The sequence below is a fragment of the Chenopodium quinoa genome, unplaced genomic scaffold (genome assembly GCF_001683475.1).
Source record: "Chenopodium quinoa cultivar QQ74 unplaced genomic scaffold, ASM168347v1, whole genome shotgun sequence".
Taxonomy (NCBI): Eukaryota; Viridiplantae; Streptophyta; class Magnoliopsida; order Caryophyllales; family Amaranthaceae; genus Chenopodium; species Chenopodium quinoa.
Window position 1 is genome coordinate 1,087,889 of NW_018744469.1, and position 22,020 is coordinate 1,109,908.

The 22,020-nt window shown below is 37.3% G+C and overlaps 1 pseudogene; it reads left to right on the forward strand.

The window, feature by feature from the left end:
• Positions 1–192: 192 nt before the first annotated feature.
• Positions 193–19,609, forward strand: LOC110697560 (annotated as a pseudogene).
• The last annotated feature ends 2,411 nt before the right edge of the window (positions 19,610–22,020 follow it).

Genomic DNA, 22,020 nt, shown 5'->3' on the forward strand with positions numbered 1-22,020 from the left:
CAAATCATTCATATGCCACATGTCATCACAAATTAGCCATATGCCACATGTCACCTCCTTTAATCACTCCTTTTATTTTTATTCCCTTTTTAATGTAAAAATTAAAACATATACTTCGTATAATAACTTGCAAATTTAAGTAAGAAACTGAAGTGTTTAATTTCCACCATAATTAAATAATGTTGAACTAATTAGTACACAACATAAACATATGAGGTATAATAAAAATAGTCTTTTCAACTCTTAAAATTATAATATGACTTAATATGTCATTTCATAATCCCCACAATATTCATGTACATATACCTAACTTAATTCCTTCATCTTCTTCCATAGTTCCACCCTCACTCTTTTTTTCTTTTAAGTTTTAATAGCGAGTTTCATTCACCCCAATTACTTCGTATTTTATATCAAAAGTTTCAACTATTAAAAAGCATACGTACATATAAAAATAACCTAAGTAGTTAGATTTAAATAGCTCTAGCCCTATTGAATCTATATGGTAGAAGATAGGCTAAATAAAAAAAAAAAAAAAAAAAAAAAATTGTCGTAGGAATCGAGCTTGTAACCTCCCCTCATTTAACTCGCCTCCTACTACCGCTACAACACCAGTGAAAGTGTCATATATTATCCGTACGAATACGACTCATAGCCCGCTACCCCTAGACACAAGGAGAAGCTCGGCAAAACGCGGCTGCCTGCATTGCATTAGGTGCTTGTCTCTTCCAAAACACACTCATACACAAAACCCTGCAAAACCCAGAAAGTGATGTCTACGAAAGCAGGAGCAACACCATCTACATATTCTCCTTCAACCCAAAAGAAGAAACCGCAAAAACCCACCTTCAATGACTCTAATGGCGTTCGTTCTGATGGTCGTGGCTTTTACCAGTGTAGACCTGCTTGTAATTACCCTCTCTTTCCTTTTTTTTATTCATCAATTTTTTCTAGTTTATGTTTAATTGCTTTTTTGTTTGTTCAATTTCATGTTTTGATTTTTGGAGCTTGGGTTATTGATCATATTGCATGTTGTGTTTTTTACTCGTTTTGGGTATGAATTGATACTTGTTTTCTGTCTTTTGTTGCTAATTATTCTTGGTTTTTGAAGTGAATTTTGTATGATTTTTCTTTTGCATTAGATTGGAGAATGAGGCAAATTGGCAAAAATGTTGATTTAAATTTACACAGAAAGTTGGTTAAGAATGCCCCCGAATTATAAAATTACTCTTTTATTACTTGAATGCTCAATGAGATATGTTAATCGTATGTACGGGACTAATTGAACCTTCTGCCCTAAAGAACTTCATCATAAGCTGAGGATGATGAAGTATGAAATTTCGATAAGCCTATTATGTTGTAATTAACTTTTAAAAGATCTGCTGTATAAAATTGACATAGTCCTACGAAATTGTGACTCTGGTTACTTACTCAATTCTTCCTCTTATTTTGCAGACTTGAAGACTGGGGCTGTCAATGCTGCTGGTGGTTCTGCATATGCAGAATTTGGCAACACCAAGGTCATTGTGTCTGTGTGAGTTATCAATGCCTGCATGTAGACAACATTCTCTTTTTAAAATAAGAAACCTCATTATTAGATATTAGTGTCATCAGTTCCATGTATGTGGTTAAATGTGATTTATGTTTGTTCTTTTTCCTCCCGGTAGATATTTTTTGTTACATAGTCTGTAGTTGGTCATCATCGCAATGAAGGGACTGGTCAGATAATTAATTATCAAATAACTAGTAATTTATATACTATAAAACTTAATAAAAAGGAACTAAGAAAAATAAATTAGTTCTTGGGTTATGAAGAGTTGTAGTAAACAAATAATACTTGTTGTAAGACTGGTAATTACTCTTGCATGGATTTCTTTTTCCTATTTAAGGAGAGTGGGACTGATTATACATTGGTTTGTACATTGTATATTGCTATGTTGTTAATCATCAATGAATTTAACTAGATTGGTATGATCACTGGTTTGCGGAAGTGGATTATAATCCTGAAGGCGTAATAGTTTGTCTTGGTCAATACTGGTGTACACTTTTCTTGTTTATACTGCATACTGGCACCAGTCAAGTCTCTGGGTCACCATTTGGTCTCAGGTCTGTGGATAATGAGCCACAAGGAAATATCCCCAGCCAATAGAACCTCTCCCCAGTCCATGCATTGAGTGGGAGTACTCAGGGTTTGGAGGTGTGGAATCAAAGAACTGCAAGAATGTATAATAAAAAAAAAAAAAAATAGAAAAAAGGGAAATTGCATTTGTTATTGGGACACATAGGAAAGAAAAGTTGACATGCAACTTGCAAGGAGAAATTGGATGGAAGTGTTGCCTATTAAGTGTTGAGGGTTTATAAACATATGAGAAAGGGTTGGTTTATGTTATTTTAGGAGAATCATTCGAACTGGTTGCTGGTGGCAATTAGTGTGTGCAATGTATTCAGGAGCTAAGTGTAATATCTATGAGTGCTACTGTAAGTTGGATTTTTGGAGCATGATTTGAGATGATGTATGGAGTGCTTCTTCTATGGAAGACATTTGAAGTGTTAAAGCTGGCGCAGAGGGTATATTAAAGCTGAGAATTTTACTGTATTAGGAGCTGGTGGAAGTTGGTATATATCATTGATGCTAGATGCTACTGATTAAAATTTAGAAATTGGTTTCTATAATGGAGAGAAAGGTGATTATCTCATTTTTGACTGAAATGATCTTTATTTCCTTGGAAGTGTAGGTGAAGTATTTCTGCTACGGTGACCAACCTCTATTGCTTGGAATGACTTCAGAATCCTTGCATCAACATGTCTAAGAAATAGGTTGCAAAGATGTTGTGGCCTATGTTTTCCATGATTGTTTAGTATGGACAAAAATATAGGATCCTTTTAGATATTTCGAAGAGGTAAATTGTAGTACTAAAGTGCAGGCTACAAGTCAAAGGGAGGATGGAGACTTGGAGAGTGATATGGTGAAGAAGTGAGGAAATAAAAAAAATCAAAGCATGATAGAGTTTTGGAAAGTTAGAAAATTGATGTATTAATGAACACCAAGGATTAAAGTTAAATGTAAATGAAGAATCTATTTGAATAGGAAAGATTGTTTATTCATTTTGGAGAAAGCCAGGATGCTTCAACTGTTGGAGACATCCCTTCTCTTTACTGGTTTATTCTTGCTGATTAAATGCTTACCAGCTCTGATCTGAGTATATTTGAGCAACATCATTTTCTTTTTTCTATGGCACTTTAAGTTTTCCCACCGGTAGTAGGTAGGAAGCTAAAAAAATTGGCTAGCATCTTGGCTTTCTAGCTTCAACAATTTGCTTTAAAAAAAAGATGCATATTGAAGATTCAATTTTCTCTCCACTTAGAACATTATGAATGTGAAAAATTTTCACTCCTGATTTGACAGGTAATCTGATAAGGTTTATTTTTTGGAACCCATTTTTTTTTTTTTTTTTGGTGTGTGTGTGTGTATTCTTAAAACTTTATATCTTTGCCATTAAAGATTTCATATAGCTGACATTGTTATGGGTTGGCTTGGCTTTGCTTCATATACATATACTATTATAGTGTTACGTGGTATTTATAGCCTTTACAAATTATTATAGCTACATTGTCATCATCTATCTATCAATCAATTGATCATCTGTGATTACAAATTTGTTATAATGTCTAACCTTATGTATACTGTCAATGATATACCCCATGTTTTTAATAGATACTGTTAGGCCCTTTTTTTTTTTTTTTGAGCTTCTGGGTAGGCAAAGCAGAGCAGATTTCAGCTGAGTAGAGCAGATTTCAGCAGAGTCTAGCAAAGCAGGCACAACAGAGCAAATTTCACAATTATATTATCGCATTATTATCATTAATTATTATTACCGCATTATTTTATTATTATTATTATAATTATTATTATTACCGCATTATTTTATTTTATTTTATTATTATTATAATAATTATTATTATTATTGTTATTGTTATTATTATTATTATTATTATTATTGTTATTATTATTATTATTATTATTATTATTATTATTATTATTACCGCATTTTTTTTTTATTATTATTGTTATTATTATTATTATCATTATTATTAATATTATTAATATTATTATTACTATTATTGTTATCGCATTATTATCATTGATTATTATTATTATTATTATTATTATTATTATTATTATTATTATTATTATTATCATCATCATCATCATCATCATCATTATTATTATCATTATTTATATTATATTATTATTATTATTATTATTATTATTATTATTATTATTATTATTACTTTTACTATTATTATTATAATAATAATAATTATTATTATTTTTATTATCGCATTATTATTATTATTATTATTTGAATTTTTTTAGATTTTTTTTACTCTTTTTATAACATTAAAAAATGTGTTAAATAATATAACATATTGATTATTATCATTAAATATAAGCTATTTTTTTTAAATATTAATAATAATTATTATTATTTTTATTAAATATTAATAATAATTAATATTTTTAAGCAGAGCAGGTAGGCAGAAGGCAGGGCAGCTCAAAAGAATAGGGCCTTGATCTTTTTTTCTTGTTAATACTGAGTTCTGGACAATGAAAGACCTAGCCTGCTTTTCTATATTTCTGTTTTTAACATGAAAAGTTTGCATCTGAGGTGTACATGGGGCTGGGAACTAACGTGCAGGAAGCTACAAGTTGGCAGGGACTGACTTTCCCGACCAAGCCAAAACCACTTCTCCGATGCACTCTTAATTTAATTATGTAAGCGACAATGTAATAACACAGGTTGAAATTAATTGAGAACGAAATTGAGGCTAATTTGTTTATGATTTACGTTGAGCAAAGGCTTGATTGATTGTGCTAAATAAACACTGAAAGTAGATTACAAAACATGACTTGAGGCCATGAGTCTCTGAGTAGCTTTAGGCTACCACTCTCTTGTGTTTCCTTACAATTTTCTGGATGCCCCTTTTTCCTCTCACAGCTTCCGATCAAGTACTACATTTTACAACTAAAATTTGATAAAACAAAAGTAATGAAATAAGAGCCTAAAGTCTTCTTCCTTAATTAGTGAAATAGCTGCTCCAGTTTGTTGCCTTGCTCAAAATAGACCCTTCCAAAAAGTAGTCTTGCTTCTTGTAAGTTGTTGCTTAATGCCTTGTGTTGCTGCTGCCTGCTTCCATCCTGAATGGTTGCTGCTGCCCTGTGTGTTGTTGCTGTTGTTGCCTCGGACGGCGAGTGTACACCTGAATTTGTTGACCTGTATTTGGGTCCATAACAATACCCGCCTCCTCGAGATTCACCTTGTCCACAAGGTGGAAAGCTGGAAATCGATCAAGAATCATCTTGCTGTCCTCCCACGTGGCTTCGAATTCTGGCAGCCCAAGCCACTTAATCAATACCTCCATCCGTACACTTCTGCCCACAACTACTTTCCTGTAATCCAAAACGGCTTCGGGCTTTACCACCATTTCCATATCCGAAGTCAATTGAATTGGAATTGTTGGACTTACCGGTATTGACCCCACCACCTTCTTGAGTTGAGATATGTGGAACACAGGGTGAATTTGAGATGTGGGTGGAAGGTCCAGGCGATAAGCCACCTTGCCCACCTTCCCCACGACCTTGAAGGGCCCATAATAACGAGCCGCAAGCTTCTCATTTGGACGAATTGCCAGTGACCTCTGTCGGTACGCTGTAGCTTCAAGAACACCGAATCTCCAACCTCAAATTGTCCATCCCGTCGCTTACTATCGGCATACCCCTTCATGACTTGCTGAGCCCGGATTCAATTAACCTTCAATTCTTCCAACATAAAATCTCTCTTGTAATTGGACCTCCACCGAACTGATCGGAGTTTGGCCAGTCCCAATCCTCCATAATCGCGGAGGTGTGCGCCCATAAACCACCTGAAATGGTGTTACTTTGGTGGAGGAGTGTGGGGAAGTGTTGTAAGCATACTCTGCCCGATGCAACCACGATGCCCAGTTTCGCGGTTGTCCGGCAATGAAACATCGGAGATACGCCTCTAGACCCTTATTCACCACTTCTGTCTGTCCGTCTGTTTGAGGGTGGTAGGATGTGCTTCGTTTAAGGTTCGTTCCCTGCAATCGGAACAATTCCCTCCAGAAACCACTCATGAAAATTCTATCCTGGTCAGAGACGATGGATTGCGGAATCCCATGTAAACGGACCACCTCTCTTGTGAATGCTTCTGCCACCTTGACTGCCGTTAATGGGTGTTTTAGCCCAATAAAATGAGCATACTTTGAAAGGCAATCCACCACTACCAGAACCGAGTCCACACCCTTAGATAGAGGAAGGCCCTCAACAAAATCCATCGATATATCCTCCCACACCACTTGGGGCACCGGCAAGGGTTGTAGCAGCCCCAACGGTGTTTGCTAGGAACTTTAACCTCACATTGACGTACATAATCACCCACCAGTCGACGCATCCCCACCCAAAACCATTCGGCGGCAACTCGGAGGTAAGTTTTGACCTCTCCTTCGTGATCGCCGGCCGGAGAATCATGGTACTCATGAAGCAACTTTGGGAAAACAGAGGTGGGAGGAAGTACTATTCTCCCCTTATATTTCACGAGCCCAGCATCTAAGTGAAATCCCACCAAGTTCCCTTCCCCTTTTTCTAGGTCCACACGAATTTGGGCCAACCACTTCCAAGCCTTCATTTCTTCTTTCAGGGTTTCCCATTCCACTACTAGAGAGCAAGTCAGAGTACTCAATTGCGTCAAGTAGTGGTCTCTTCGTGATAATGCATCGGCTATCCGGTTGGAAGCCCCGGGTCGGTATTGAACCTCGAAATCGAACCCCACCAATTTTCGCATCCACTTTTGGTACTCGATGCTCATATAACGAAGGCTTTGTTGATCGGTTCTAACAATGAAATGTCGATCGAGGAGATAGTGCCTCCATTTGATGATGGCAAGAACTATGGCCATGAGTTCTTTCTCATATATTGATTTTTCCCGTGCTCTCACGCCAAGTAGTTTATTATAGTAGGCTATGGGCCGCCCTCCTTGCATCATCACGGCCCCAACTCCAAAACCGGAAGCATCCGTTTCAATCACAAACTCCTTGGTGAAATCGGGCATTGCTAGAACGGGAGCCGAGACCATAGCCTTTTTTAGAGCCTCAAAGGCTTGTGTCGCCTCCTTCGTCCAATTAAAACTATCTTTCTTGAGTTGAGCCGTTAATGGACCCGCAATTTGAGCATATTGTAGCACAAATTTTCGATAGTACCCGGTTAGCCCAAGGAACCCACGTAGCTCCCTCAAATTTTGAGGCACCGTCCATTGCAAGATGGCTTTTACCTTCTCTTCATCCATGGCTACTCCCTTAGCCGAAATTACATGGCCCAAGTAGGCCACCTCCTTTCTTCCAAACTCGCACTTCTTAAGATTGGCATACAATTCATTTCTAGCAAGCACTTCCAACACCTTCTTCACATGCTCTCTATGTTCCAAGTCGTTCCTACTATACACCAAGATATCATCAAAAAACACTAGGACAAATTTCCTCAAGAAGGGCCGAAACACATCATTCATGAGAGATTGGAAGGTGGCCGGGGCATTGGTTATCCCAAAGGGCATCACTAAAAATTCATAGTGCCCTTGATGAGTTCGAAAGGCGGTTTTGTAATTGTCTTCGGGTTTGACCCGAATTTGATGATAACCCGATTTCAAGTCAAGCTTTGAGAACACCGTGGCTCCATGCAACTCATCTAACAATTCATCAATTACCGGTATAGGGTATTTATCGGGGACCGTCTCCTTATTCAAGGCCCGATAATCTACACAAAATCTCCATGATCCATCTTTTTTCTTCACAAGTAAGACCGGGCTACTAAATGGGCTTGTGGATGGCCTAATGATCCCGGCCTCCAACATTTCCGCTATTAGCTTCTCAATCTCATCCTTTTGGACTTGAGGATAGCGATATGGCCGTACACTCACCGGGTTGCTTCCTTCCTTGAGTAAGATTGCATGCTCATGCCCTCGAGAAGGGGGCATTCCATGGGGCATGTTAAACACTCCTTGGAACTCATCCACTAGCCCCTTCAAAAATGCCGGAACCTCCTTCTCTTTCGGTTCCTCTTCCATCTCCATCCGGTTAATTTCCACCAACATTCCCCCTTTATTCTTGCAAAGGGTCCGAATCATGGCTTTCAAGGACACTTGCGTTTTCTTTAAAGTGGGATCCCCTACCAAAGTGACCGGTAATCCGGCTATGGTGAAGTGCATCACATGAGTCTTCCAATTGGTTGTGACCGACCCAAGTTTCTCAAGCCATTGTATTACCAATATCACATCGGCATTCCCCTACATTAGTGGCAAGAAATCCTCCTTAATGGTTACTCCTCCCTCAACTCTCACTTCCACCCTCCTACACACACCACTTCCATGCACGGTTTCCCCATTTCCAAGAGACACCGCAAACTCCCCCTTCCCCTCTATGTCTAAGCCTCCTCCTTCTACTAACTTCAAAGAGATAAAGTTATGAGTGGCTCCGGGATCTATCATGACTATCACTTCCTTTCAACGCACCGTCCCTTTCAACTTCATTGTCTCCGGGTTAGTTAACCCAACCACCGAGCATAGTGACACCTCAACCGCCTCTTCTTCCTTCCTTATCCCCTCCGGTTCTTCCTCTATCTCCTCCAAGTCATCCGCCACCATCAAAACACTCAACTACTTCTTTTTACAACGATGGCTGACCCCAGCGCTCATCACACCGAAAACATAATCCCTTGGCCCTTTTATCTTGTAATTCGGCTTCCGTTAGTCTTTGAGTAACGGTAGTTTTGCTTCCACTTACGGATGCAAGAGACTCACTGGCCTTGTTCCAATTTCGGTTTGGGCTTGAAGTTGGAGGCAGCCCCATAAATGGAAATGAGGCCCCCATTGGTTCTGCTGCCCCCTCCACCTGAGTATGACACCATGGTATTCTGACCCCCTTTCCAGGAGCCAGCTTCTCTTCTGCCTCCCCCTCTATTTTTCTCTTCGATTCTTGCTGCTCCATTGCTCTCCCTAAGTTCTCAGTTCCCTCTTGATTTCATCCTTCAAACCATTGATGAAGGAATTTTTCATTACTATCGCCGAAATTTCCTTCAACGGAAAAGCTAATTCAATGAATTTCCGGCGGTAATCCTCCACGGTGGACGTCTGTGTCAACTCCAACCACTGTTCCTCAAGCTCCTCTCCTTGTGCCTGCCGGAATTCCTCTAGAAGCCGATCCCGGAGATCCTCCCAAGAAAGGAAAGGTCGCCGGTCTGCCTCCAAATAGTACCACTGCAGCGCGGCCCCATCTAGAGCCATCTCTACTGTCGCTAACCTCTCCATTTCCGTTAACCCGTAGAAATCAAAATACCTACGAATTCGCATCACCCAATTATCCGGTTGCTTCCCTTCAAAAATGGGCATCTCCATTCGTCGTGGTCGCCACCCCCGTCGCCGCCATGTTCGTCACCCCATCCCGTCCGTTCTTGCCTCCTTCCGCCCGGAGTTCTATTGGCGTCCCCCTCACCCGTTGGGCTGTACTCGCCCTCATCCCTATTGTGAAGGTTATGGCGCCCCTGCCCACCATTCGTGGTGTTTCGAATGGTGGTGTGGATTGGCTGGAATTGCGTTATCGGGGCTTCTAATGCAGCTAGTTGCTCGGAGAGGGCTCGCTGGTTCGCCGCCATCTATTCAGCCAGGAGACGTTGGCTCTCCGCCTAACCTGCTAGCAGATTCTCGATGGTGGATAGCCGTGCGTCCACCTCCTTGGACTTTCCTTCCAGAGCCTCGAAACGTTGGGCGTTCGTACTGACCATTGCCGCTCCCCACTCGCCTCCGATGCACTCTTAATTTAATTATGTAAGCGACAATGTAATAACACAGGTTGAAATTGAAATTAATTGAGAACGAAATTGAGGCTAATTTGTTTATGATTTACGTTGAGCAAAGGCTTGATTGATTGTGCTAAATAAACACTGAAAGTAGATTACAAATCATGACTTGAGGCCATGAGTCTCTAAGTAGCTTTAGGCTACCACTCTCTTGTGTTTCCTTACAATTTTCTGGATGCCCCTTTTTCCTCTCACAGCTTCCACTCAAGTACTACAATTTTACAACTAAAATTAGATAAAACAAAAGTAATGAAATAAGAGCCTAAAGTCTTCTTTCTTAATTAGTGAAATATCTGCTCTAGTTTGTTGCCTTGCTCAAAATAGACCCTTCCAAAAAGTAGTCTTGCTTCTTGTAAGTTGTTGCTTAATGCCTTGTGTTGCTGCTGCCTGCTTCCATCCTGAATGGTTGCTGCTGCCCTGTGTGTTGTTGCTGTTGTTGCCTCGGACAGCGAGTGTACACCTGAATTTGTTGACCTGTATTTGGGTCCATAACACAAGTTCGATTGAATGATTGGTTCAGTATTTGAGTTATAACTGATTGTGATTTAAGTAATCCTTTTGGTTAGCTTAGTGTTTGTTCTTGTTGGACAGAATCATATTATAGCCTTATAAGCCCCTAGAGGGTTGTAACCTTCTTGCAGGTGGGTCTGAACAAGCAGTTTAGACCATCAGGTTGTCTGATATTAAAAAAAAAAAGGAAAATTCTTCCCTAGTATTTGGGATGCAGCATTCAAATCTGCTTTTGAAGAGTTTTTGAGTTACCTGAAAATAGGCTAGTTTCTTTCAATTGCTTGACATCAAAGTTGCAGGAAATTGACTTCCAAATATTTGGAGCCATCTTCATCTGTAATATTTTACAAGTGGCATGGACATCTTTGGCTTAGAGAATAAAAAGAAACGATGCTGAAGGATTTGATCAACCAATACTTTGACCTCTCTACAGAAACCATTGTCAGCCTTGCTAGACTGGATGTCTTCATTTTAGCACATTTCTTGTGGATATCACCCTTATATCAGTTCCATTGCAAATAGTCATTCTTGTGTGATAAAGTTATAAAATTTTAGTGTCCAAACTGGGAAAATACTTTCTAGCCATGAACCAAACACATCCAATTAAAACCTGAGTTTCTACCTCTATCATGGTGACCTACCTATCGATCTAAAAATTTTATCATCTTCCCAGTTGTTTGGAATTTTACGTTGAGTTGGATACCAATTCTTTGAGCTCCATTCCTAGACACTGTGCTGCCTCTCTTGCTTCCTACATTGCATAGTTTATTTAGTGAAAACTCTTTTGATGAAGTCCTGCTCAATTTTATCTAGTTTCCTAGCTATGTTAATTGACTACTAACATGAAGTATATAGGCAAACTGGAATTTGATTGAGCTGGGTTAATCACCCCCTTTTCACATTTAAATTTGTGTCCCGCAAGTTCCTCTCAGAAAATCTGGTAATTGAATTGAACCATGTTAGTTTGGTTGGAATTTGTTACTTGTATTCCCGTGTTTGCATGGTAAACTTTCTACCATGTTATCCATTTGTATTATTGGACGCATCCCCAATAGGGCATTGTGGTTTATAATTGAACATCATCTATACATTATTTTTCCCAGATATACCCAGAAAAGTTCGAAACAAGAACAGTGGCAACAAGGCCAACAACATTCCAGCGTCCTTCCAATGTTAAAGCTTTTGAGTATGAGCTGTTGTATAGACTGCTTCTGAAATCTGAATAACCTGTTGAAAACTTTAACGAATAGTAAGGATATTGTTATTGATTCGTAAAATTAACATAAATTTCGTTGCAGTATAAGTATTTTAGTAGTGGTAGGCGGCATAGATGTTGTAGCAACAGTGGTTGGAAGTGCTTTACCTTGTATTTTAACCACAAGATTCTCTGATGGTAACTGCAGTTAATTGATTTTACTTTGGTGTTATTAGTAGCCAGAAATTCCATGAGCATTGGCTACTTAAATAGTTCAAGTATTCTTTCTTGAAATCCAACAAGAGTGTTTTGTGATTTCTTCAGCAAGTTCTTTTACTTTTGTACGTGGTTTTTTTTTATTTTTTTATTTTTTTAAAGTTTCAGACATAACCATTAGTGTGTTTGAACTGTAAGCCTTTGTAGCGTACAATTGTTTATGTATTATATATTTCGTGGGTAACAATTACATGAATTTTTGTTACTTCAGATGTGGACCAAGAGAAAGTAAGAAGGCAATGGTGTACAGTAATGTTGGCCGGCTGAATTGCAGTGTCAGCTATACACCTTTTGCTACCCAAATTCGTGGACAGGTACATAATTTTCGTAAGTACCAAATAGGTGATCTATTCTCTTTGTGCTGTGTTGTATTACTGATGAAGTTTTTCTGCATAATATATGTATAATTACTCTTTTTAGGGCTCAGAACATAAAGAGTTTTCCTCAGTGCTCCATAAAGCTTTAGAGGGTGCAATATTACTGGAATCATTCCCAAGACAACCGTTGATGTCTTTGCATTAGTAATGGAATCTGGTGGAAGTAAGTTGCCTGCACATATAATATAAGTTCCTGGATATATGGTAAAAAGCTCAACATTAAACTGAAATGCAATGACAATAAATGATTTTTGGAATGATGGATCTTTTCAGCTAAAATTGTCATTAACTCTTTTTAGCTGTGCTCTGCAATTCTGTTTTGGTTGCAAGATAGAAGTTTACATAAATCTAGTTTCAGTTACCTTTGTTGATTGTCATATACTCATATGCTGTTTCGGTAGGTGTGGAAAGAGTCAACTCAGTTTCTGTAACAACACTAGGGCATAATTAGATAATTTAAGATACCTATTCTAAATTGGAGTGTTGGGGAGAGGATTGAAAGGAACACAATTGGTTCAATGTGTGTTACTCCCTTCGTTTTTTTTTAAATGCATCACTTGGTGATGCGCGAAGTTCTAGGAGAGTAATATAATATTGTGAGTGGGTGAATATTTTATTATGGTAAAAGTAAGATGAGGACCATGAAAGAGAAAGTATGTGAGAGAGAGTAGATATTTTTTTTATTATTTAAGTGGGGACCATGGGAGAGAGAGAAATGATAAAATAATTTAAGTGAGGTTTAAAGTAAGAGAGAGTAATGATAAAATATAGTATAAAGTTACCAGATATAGAAGTGACGCATTAAAAAAAAAAACACCCATCAAAGGAAAGTGATGCATTTAAAAAAAACAGAGGGTGTAAATCATTTTAAACCCTAAATTTGATTGATGTGGATCCTAATATTATAAGTGAAAACTAATCAAACTCTCACTTCTGATATTTTAATTAGGGTTTTGACTTCCTTAAACTATCCTAATCTAAATAATCAAGTAGTTATCCTAATTCACCCTCAAAATTAAAATTAAAGGTTTGTGTATCACTTTTGAATCACAGTAAATTCCACAAAGGAAAATCTAAAGTTATCTGCAAAAACTGAAAATAAAAAGTAATACAATGAACCTTTATATAAGGGTCATTTGGCTAACATAAACCTGAATATAATCAAAATCTTAAATCTTTATTATTTTAAGTTATCTCACAGCCATACCAGTGATGGGTTGGGAAAATGTCTCAACTCACAAGGAATTTTAGACATAGGGATTTCCCGACTCTAGCAACCTGTTTTGCTTCATTAGGATAGTTCTACTAGGATCACAGAAAGGGCAATATTGTTTTGATTTTGTGTGTCTTTGATGATTCCCCCCTTACCCTTCCCCCCTCTTATATCTACATTCTTTCTTTCTATAAATTTCTCTACTATGTCGGTTGATTGATCCTTCCAACTACCCTTTTGCTGTGGGGTTCCTTTACCCGGATAATAAATGGGTAATCAACTACCTCTACAATCCTCGAGTACCTGGTTGTCACTTACTCACTTGTCCTGCAGCCATGCTCTATTCCTCTTTGTACTATTGTCCCCACCATCTGATCCATAATGCCGTAGCCCTTCCACTGACCCCTTCACTGCTTGTGCTACCTCTCCCTTGTAGCTGCAACTACTTTACTATACCTGGATCTTTATTAGTATCACTGTTGCTGGTCTGTCACTTTTGATATGGTTTGATGGCAAACTCCACTATCACAGATTTTTACTTTGGGGATTATGTTGGTGGTAGAAATCAGAAACCTTGACAACATATTATAGATCTACACAGGATATCATTACCAAATTAGCTGATTACTCTCCCCACATCTACCGATCTACCTTCTAAATCTTTTACTTGTTATAAATCTACAATGGAGAAACCTTTTAGTTGATGGGAATGGGTGAGGGGAAGGAGGATGTTGGTGGTTGGTGGAGGAGGCCTTGAGAATTCCCTAACAAATCAAATTATGTGATTATATAATCCCAAACCTTAATCTTCCTGTTTTTCTCTTATCCTTATGTAAACTCAATGGTCTAGCTAGAAAAATATTTTAATCTTGGGAGCAAAAGTTTGTTCCTTTAAAGATTACTATCCAAACATTTCCTTTTTTCATTGGTAGTTTCTGGAGGTTGACTTATATTTTATACTTCTGATTTTTAGGTGAGAAAAGGAGAGAAAGGGGGGGGGGGATTTGGCTGGAATATATGCTTTGATTTTGAATGATTTAGTAACACATTTACTGGCTTACTGCCAACATAAAAGAGAGATTAATTATGCGTCATTTTACATTACATATTTCGCCCCTTGTTTAGCTTTCATGAACATGTGTCTCATGTCTCCAGGTGATCTCCCGGTTATCATATCATGTGCCAGTCTTGCTCTAGCTGATGCGGGGATCATGATGTATGATATGGTTGCTTCTGTTTCTCTGGTATGCTTCTCTACCAAAAATAATTTCCCCACTGACTTGCCTTTTGGGTTGCAAGAAGAATAATATTGGCCTCTATGTTGAAATCCATTTCCTGCTATCTTTCTATCATCTTTTGTATGTATGCTCAATATTTCCAAATTTGCGAATGAAATTCTATCACTAATTGGATTCATTAATATGGATTTAATGACCAAACCTTTGTTGTGCATTGTTGTCTACTTATCTCTGCTTTTGTTGTGTATTGACATCCTGTTTGTTTTTTCTTCTTAATACAGCCCTAGCCAGCCTAATCCATCCAAATGCTGTCATTGTGGTAGACCGGCCTCACAAATATTTCTACCTTGTTGAACACTAAATTCTGGGTTGCCAAAATCCTTCTGATAGCTCTTGAAAAGTTCAGAAATCCACAATTTCCAATGCCATATTCATCTCTATTTCATGCATACCTTGGCCATTGTTCTGTGCTCATATAACTAAGAATTTGGAATTACATGGAAAAAAAAAAATCCTTTATACAGACAATCTGATGACCTTCTGCCAAACCACCCGTTTTTTGCTTCGAAAAAGACCTTAAAGTCATTGGAAAGTCTCTCATCTACCTAAACTCCATAAGTTCCTAAGTCACAACAAACCATACTTGATTTCTCCTAATGTCCAGATCAAACTTTTCCATACAAGAATGCAAAAAATTATGAATAGAAATGAACCTAATACATTAAAGTCAAATCTCAAGAAATTTTTTATTTATAAGTATAATAGGGCAAGTATATGGTAATCTAAGAACATCTCTTGCAATTTGGATTTTCCTGATTTTTGTTATAGCTGAGGACTTGAGATATTAGCTATGTTATTCGGACTAGGCTTGCATTGTCCTTTATTAGTATGTGCCCAAGTATCAGGCACAACCTTTTATGAAACTTTTGCTTGATTTTGGTCCAATCACAAATTGTATAACTATCATACAATCATACCCACATCTGATTATTCTGACTCAGGTACTTGAGTTAAAATAAGTAGTCAGCATTCCTTAGGATCAATAGTAAGGGTTTCACTTGCGTCAAAAAAAAAAAAAAAAAAAAAAAAAAAAAAAAAAAAAAAAAAAAAAAAAAGAGTAAGGGTTTCATTGTCATCAAGTACAACTTCCTACTCCTTGTGTGTCATGCCTTCATAACTCACACGGGATGTAGCGTTTCATGTTCCAAGGGTGAAAATAAATTTATCCTCAATTACAGTATGCAAATGGGAGTCAATTTTTCTGAGGAGTTTGGCTATAGAGGTTGTTTGACATTGATGAACTCAGATTTTAGATTTAAACTTGCTATTGGATTCTATATGTAGGGGCTTTGGGGCTTACCCATTCATGTTGGGGCCCCTGGGGTAGGGATGTTGGAGGCCTATGGGCGCTATGCATATAAATGTTTTGACGTGGTGAGTGGAATAACTACTGTGTGTGCTCGAAGTTACCATTTGTTGCTGAGGCTTGTCGATGCTAGCAATATGATTGTGTCTGGGAGCATAAATATGTATTATGAACTGCGGAAATATTAGGTGAGCTTGATAGATTTGAGACAACAAGACAATGCCTCATGATTTTGGTAGATTCTCCAATGGAACTTTTTTGCCTCAACTTTGATAACACAGACAGATGTCAAAGGGTGGCGTGATAACTGTGTGGTCTTTGCAGGCGAATCACGAGAAGAGCGAAAATTACTGTAAGAACAGAATAAATGTTTTTGAAAACTTCTCTAGTATGGTTGTGATTTAATTAGTTCAATTTTTTTTGTCCTCTTATCTCTAGTGGTTTTCGAGATTATTGTGCAAGCACATAAAGAAAATGTTGCTGTTGCTTAAATGCCAAGTATCTTGGCTTTCTTCTGTAGAGCTGGTGTAGGAATTTGAGTTTGCTCTCAATTAGATATTGTGCCTATGCTGGTGAATGTTATTTATTTTCAATGATATTTCTTCATCTATATGAGGTAATGGGCACAAGAAAGACTGTAAGGGCTGGGAAACCTCAGCAACAAAGAGGGACTCAACCTTCTAGGTTTGTACTACTTCCTAGGTCTCTGAGGTACTTAATGCAACTGAGAGAAAATTTGCAGTCGCTTTGATTAATTTTCTACTTGACCTGCTTGCATTTTAGGGGTGAGACTGGTTATAGTTAACTTTCCCTCACACAGATCACACACTTAGACAGAAATGTTGTGCCCATGAGGTAGTTCATAGATTAAATGTTTTGACATCACTTGACAGATATTGTATAGCTTGAGAAGCTGTGTTAGGGAGGTCTTAAGGTGAAGTTCTTTATGCGTAGTCAGATTCTTTATAATCTCTCTGTCAGCAATGCTTTCGGGTGCACATATAGGTGAAGTTCTATTATTATTATTATTATTTGATTTTTTTTTAGAACTTTTTACTCTTTTTATAACATTAAAAATGTGTTAAATAATATAAAATATTAATTATTATCATTGAATATTATATATTAATTATTATTATCATTATAAAATATTAATTATTATTATTATTAAATATTAATTATTATTATCGATAAATCTTAATTATTATTAAATATTAATAATTATTATTATTATTTTTATTAAATATTAATTATTATTTTTAAGCAGAGCAGGGAGCAGAGCACGGCAGAACATAGCAGATTTTAGCACACCAGAACAACTCAAAAGAATAGGGCCTACCAATAATATAGAGAGACATGAGAATTTAAAGAAATTATAAATATATATAAGGTATGATTGTATTATGTAGAAGGTTTCTAAAAACAAACTGAGCAATAGTTTGAGAGGTTGGCTCTCTACCAGTGAATCACTCGAAAATACATTTTACCATGCCATTAAAATACTCTATTAGTTACATCACATTTTCTAACTTTTTTACCATTCTACAGCCGTAACAAACTCATATGCATTCCCCCTGCACTTGTAATTCTTTCCTCTAGCAAACTCTTAGATGTCATTTCCACTAATCACAATCTTAAACTACTCTTTTATTCTGCATGGTGATGAGTGCAGGGGACTTCTTGTGCTGGTCCCTATCATACTAACTGAGAATCGATAGGTACCAGTTACACTGATTCAGGAACAACTCTAATCGAAATTGGAATTGAGGTATTGGGAATTTGTATCCCAACATAGCAATTTCTCTTGTTTGTGTCCTAAACCATTAACACCCCCCTCCTTGCGCGGGGGGTGGGGTGGTAATTGGGAAAGGAGTTAAGAGAAGCTGAAAATGTCTAAAGTGCCATTAATGAGAAAGGGGTAAAGAGGAAAGATGTAAGAGTATCAATGGAAATTCCTTAATTAATTCCAACGTATTTCCATCATCTTCTAAACAAGGGATTGGTCTTACCATCATAAAAACTTAACTTCCAATTCCTAATCCATATCCCACCCTCAGTCCCTCGATTCTCATTCCTGCATATAAATAAATGAGGTAAAGATGTGACAAATATCAAATAAAATGATACAAATAGCGTTAAGAAATTAGGACACTAAATATCAAAATCAAGTTGAAAAAAAAAAATGAATAAACAGAATAATGCCTCTATTAACATGATACACCAAGGTGGCAAGGCACCACAATTGATAAATCAAATTATTATGATTGAACAAAATCAATTTAGAGAGAATCAAAGAACAAGCAATTATTGCAAAGACAAAAAGGTTGCTAAGTCAGGGAAACTCAACTAGCAATTCACCGAATTTTGTGAAGAAGTAACTTTTGCCTCTCCAAGCTTTTGATTCTCTTGGATTAGTAGTATTGGTGTATTTGGGAATTATAACGTATTGCACAATCTGCAGAAAATGAGTTGTATAATGTGATCTCTTGGGCCAAATCTCATCATTGATCCTCTTCTAGAGGAGGAACGCTGCCAAGATGGAAGCTTAATGTTTACCTATATGCCTTCTCGTTCTGAGGTCACACAGTTGGCTATTACTGGAGAATGGACAACCCCAAAGATTCATGAGGTATAACAGAGTTTTATTTTTTGGATATCGTCTTTCCATTTTGGTATATTGATGTCTCATTTCTGAATCTCTATCTGTTGCCTTATAAATTTTTGGACGTACTGTTAGTGTTAAGCTTGAATCAAACCAGATCAATCTGAACTTGACATTTCCTGTTAGCTGTTCCCTTTAATTCTCTATTTGCATGTGTTGTCTGTTTATCGTATGTTTTTACTCTATGAATTAACAGCTCTTCATAACTCATAAAGCACTTGGAAGTGATTCTATGAAGTTTGAGCTGCTTTTATTGATTTATGCTGCCTACATATCTGCTACTGCCAGTAGTTGAACAATACCAGTTGTTACTGTGTTGGCTGTTCTCACTAATTGTCTGCTCTGGTTATTTCAAGTATGCTGTTAGTGTAGTGAAATGTGAATTACGAAGTCCTAATTTTTCAAATTTGAACCAGGGAATGGAGCTCTGTTTAGATGCCTCTAAGAAGCTTGCTGATATCATGAGATCGTGCCTGAAAGAAGCTGATTCTCCTTCGAATGAGTAATTTGAACCATTTGCATGTAATCACCCCCCCCCTCTTTCCCCCATTATTTTTCTGCTAAAAAAACTCTCTTTTCCATTCAGATATTCTTTCTACCCAAACCATGATTTTTTTTTTTTTTTTTTTTTTTTTTTTTTTTTTTTTTTTCCGTCTTGATGGTAGGAATTTCACTGTAGGATTTTCCCCAATTTTGTCACTAAGTTGTTAGATACTATTGATTCCTCTGTATATACCATACTTTCAACTGGTTTACTTTTAATTAACAACTTAAAAAAATAGAGAAAATTATCATGTTAGCATACAATTTCAGTACTAGCATAAGAAGAAAGGTTAATATCTTAATTTTTTTTTTTCCTTGGTGTTTTCTTGTTGGTTTCAATTTTATTTTGTGTGAAAAATATCACGTGTATTTCTAATGATATTTCAATGATCATTACCACTTACTAGATATTGAGTGCTGATTTCATCTACTACTTTTTGGTTGTTTGTTTGACATGTTTAAGTAGAAATTTGTTCCAAAAGGGAACTAGAAAATTGATATGGTGTTTGTTGATTAAGGGAATTTTTTTTATTGGACTCGACTTTCCACAAATTGGTAGAAATTTGTTTATAAGACCCTCTAGGGAATTTTGAAGAGGACTCGACTTGGCTTTTAATAAAGTGGGGGTCGGGGGGAAAAGTGGGGGGCGGGGGGTGTATGATCATGGGCGGATTTAGGGGTGCTCATCCCGGCCATGGCCCACCTAATTATCCAAATAAAAAATATACAATTTTTAAAGTTGTGTTTGGAATACAATGAATAATTATTTAGCTTAGGTTTGTTGGTATTGTTGTGGTTTTCACTTTTTTGGTTTTTTGTTTTTCATAATCATATGATATATATCATATAATGAATCAAAAATTAGTCAAACTTATTAAAATCATGATATTTTTGAAAACTGATAACAAAAAAGTGAAAATACCTTAAAAAAAAAAAAGAAAACTGAAAACAGAAAACGATATCAAACAAGCCCTTATGTGCGCAATTTGAGCCGGTTATTGAAGTCCAGGTTACTTGTTCGACTCTGTTAACTTATGGTTTCCAACTGGTTTTACTAGAGTGGAGGAGGTTAGGTCTAATTTAGGATCAACACTAAAAAGCCACTTAGGTTTATGGGCATGGAAAAGAAAAGGTAAAAATACGGAAGAAAAAAACTTCTTATACTATATTGTGCAAGCTATTGTGTGCACGCAATTATCATATTCCACTAATTAATGCACAGTTACAAGTTACTTGTTCTCTTGGCTTTTACTAGAGTGAGGGAGGGAGGGTCTTGTTTAAGGTGTGGTACTGGCGCTTCGAACTAGGTCAGGTTGGGTCCAGTTGGGTAACCTGCATAAGTGGCAAACGCTACTGCCCTCTAGGGTGCTTAAGTTTGTAAGTGTTTTAGAAAGAGAAAGTGTACTTATATAGAGAGATAATGTAATAAACTTTAAGTGTCTAACCCCTTTCACGTTGTACTTGGTCCTCTGTTTATAGATGTATGAACTCATTTCAGCTGGAGCCATATTGGTCAGCCTATAAGCCGACCTTACCGGGCTGGTGAGCCCTTTCTTACGCTATCCCGGTGATGGATGCACACCCCTTGAACGAGGTTGGGAGCGAGGTGATAGTTCAGCACGAGCTATCCCACACAGATCTAATTTAGTATCAACCAGGATGACAACTAAAATGCTACTTAGGCTTATGGGCATGGAAAAGAAAAGGTAACAATACTGGAAGATAAAAAACTTTCTATGGTATATTGTGCACACTAGTGTGCATGTAATTATCATATTTCACTAATGCATAGTTACAAGTTACTTGTTCTCTTGGTTTTTCGAATTTAGTATCAACAGGTTCAACCACTATAATGTCACTTAGGTTTATGGGCATGGAAAAGGAAAGGTAATAATATCATAATTTTGGACTAATTAAAGCAATGTCAAACACAATAAAAAGAAATTAACATCTTTTGACAATAATGACAAAATTATTATTTATTTCCAAAGAATTATATAACTCCTATATAAAGGACCAATTAAAAATCTAACTACGCAAAAAGTAAAAGGGTGATCTGGTTCCTCTAGGGGAGGAGTGATCAGGAAGTGCAATTAATAGCTAAGTCAGGTCTAGCAATCAGAAAGCACAGGTGTTTAGGTTTCTCTTGGTGAGAGTAATAATTTCTGAATAGTCTTAAATGGAGGCTTAATTATTGTATTTATAACCTTGGGACGTGCGCTTAATTCTAGGGTTTTTGGTATACCCTAGATCTGGCTGGGCTTCTCTCGGGAAGTGGGCCTAGGTGGCCTCCTTCCAAGTTGGCAATCAGTAGGCCACATGGCGGGGCATGTCTGGTCCATGGTGAACAAATGGCGGTGTGTCACATGTAGGGTTTCGTAGTGACCCGGCACTACGCGGAAGGAAACCCCCTAAGACCCGCCCCTTAATTAAAGCAATTAACAAGCATAATAAACATAATTTTGCAAGACTAAGAACAAGAATTATACCTTTGTTGCGTGCTTCGCTCCCGAAGAGCTCTTACTTCAAAATCCCGAAACTACGAGATCTCCGACGGATCGTACCCTCGACCCGACCCGAGCGTCCCAAGTCTTGAAGGTTAGTCAAGACCCGGACAAAACAAAACTATGAGTTTTACGAATCAAAGGTTTACTCTAATTACAAGAGTTGCCTTTTTAATTCCACTCATGGTTGTGTGTTTCCCAATACCATGCCTTT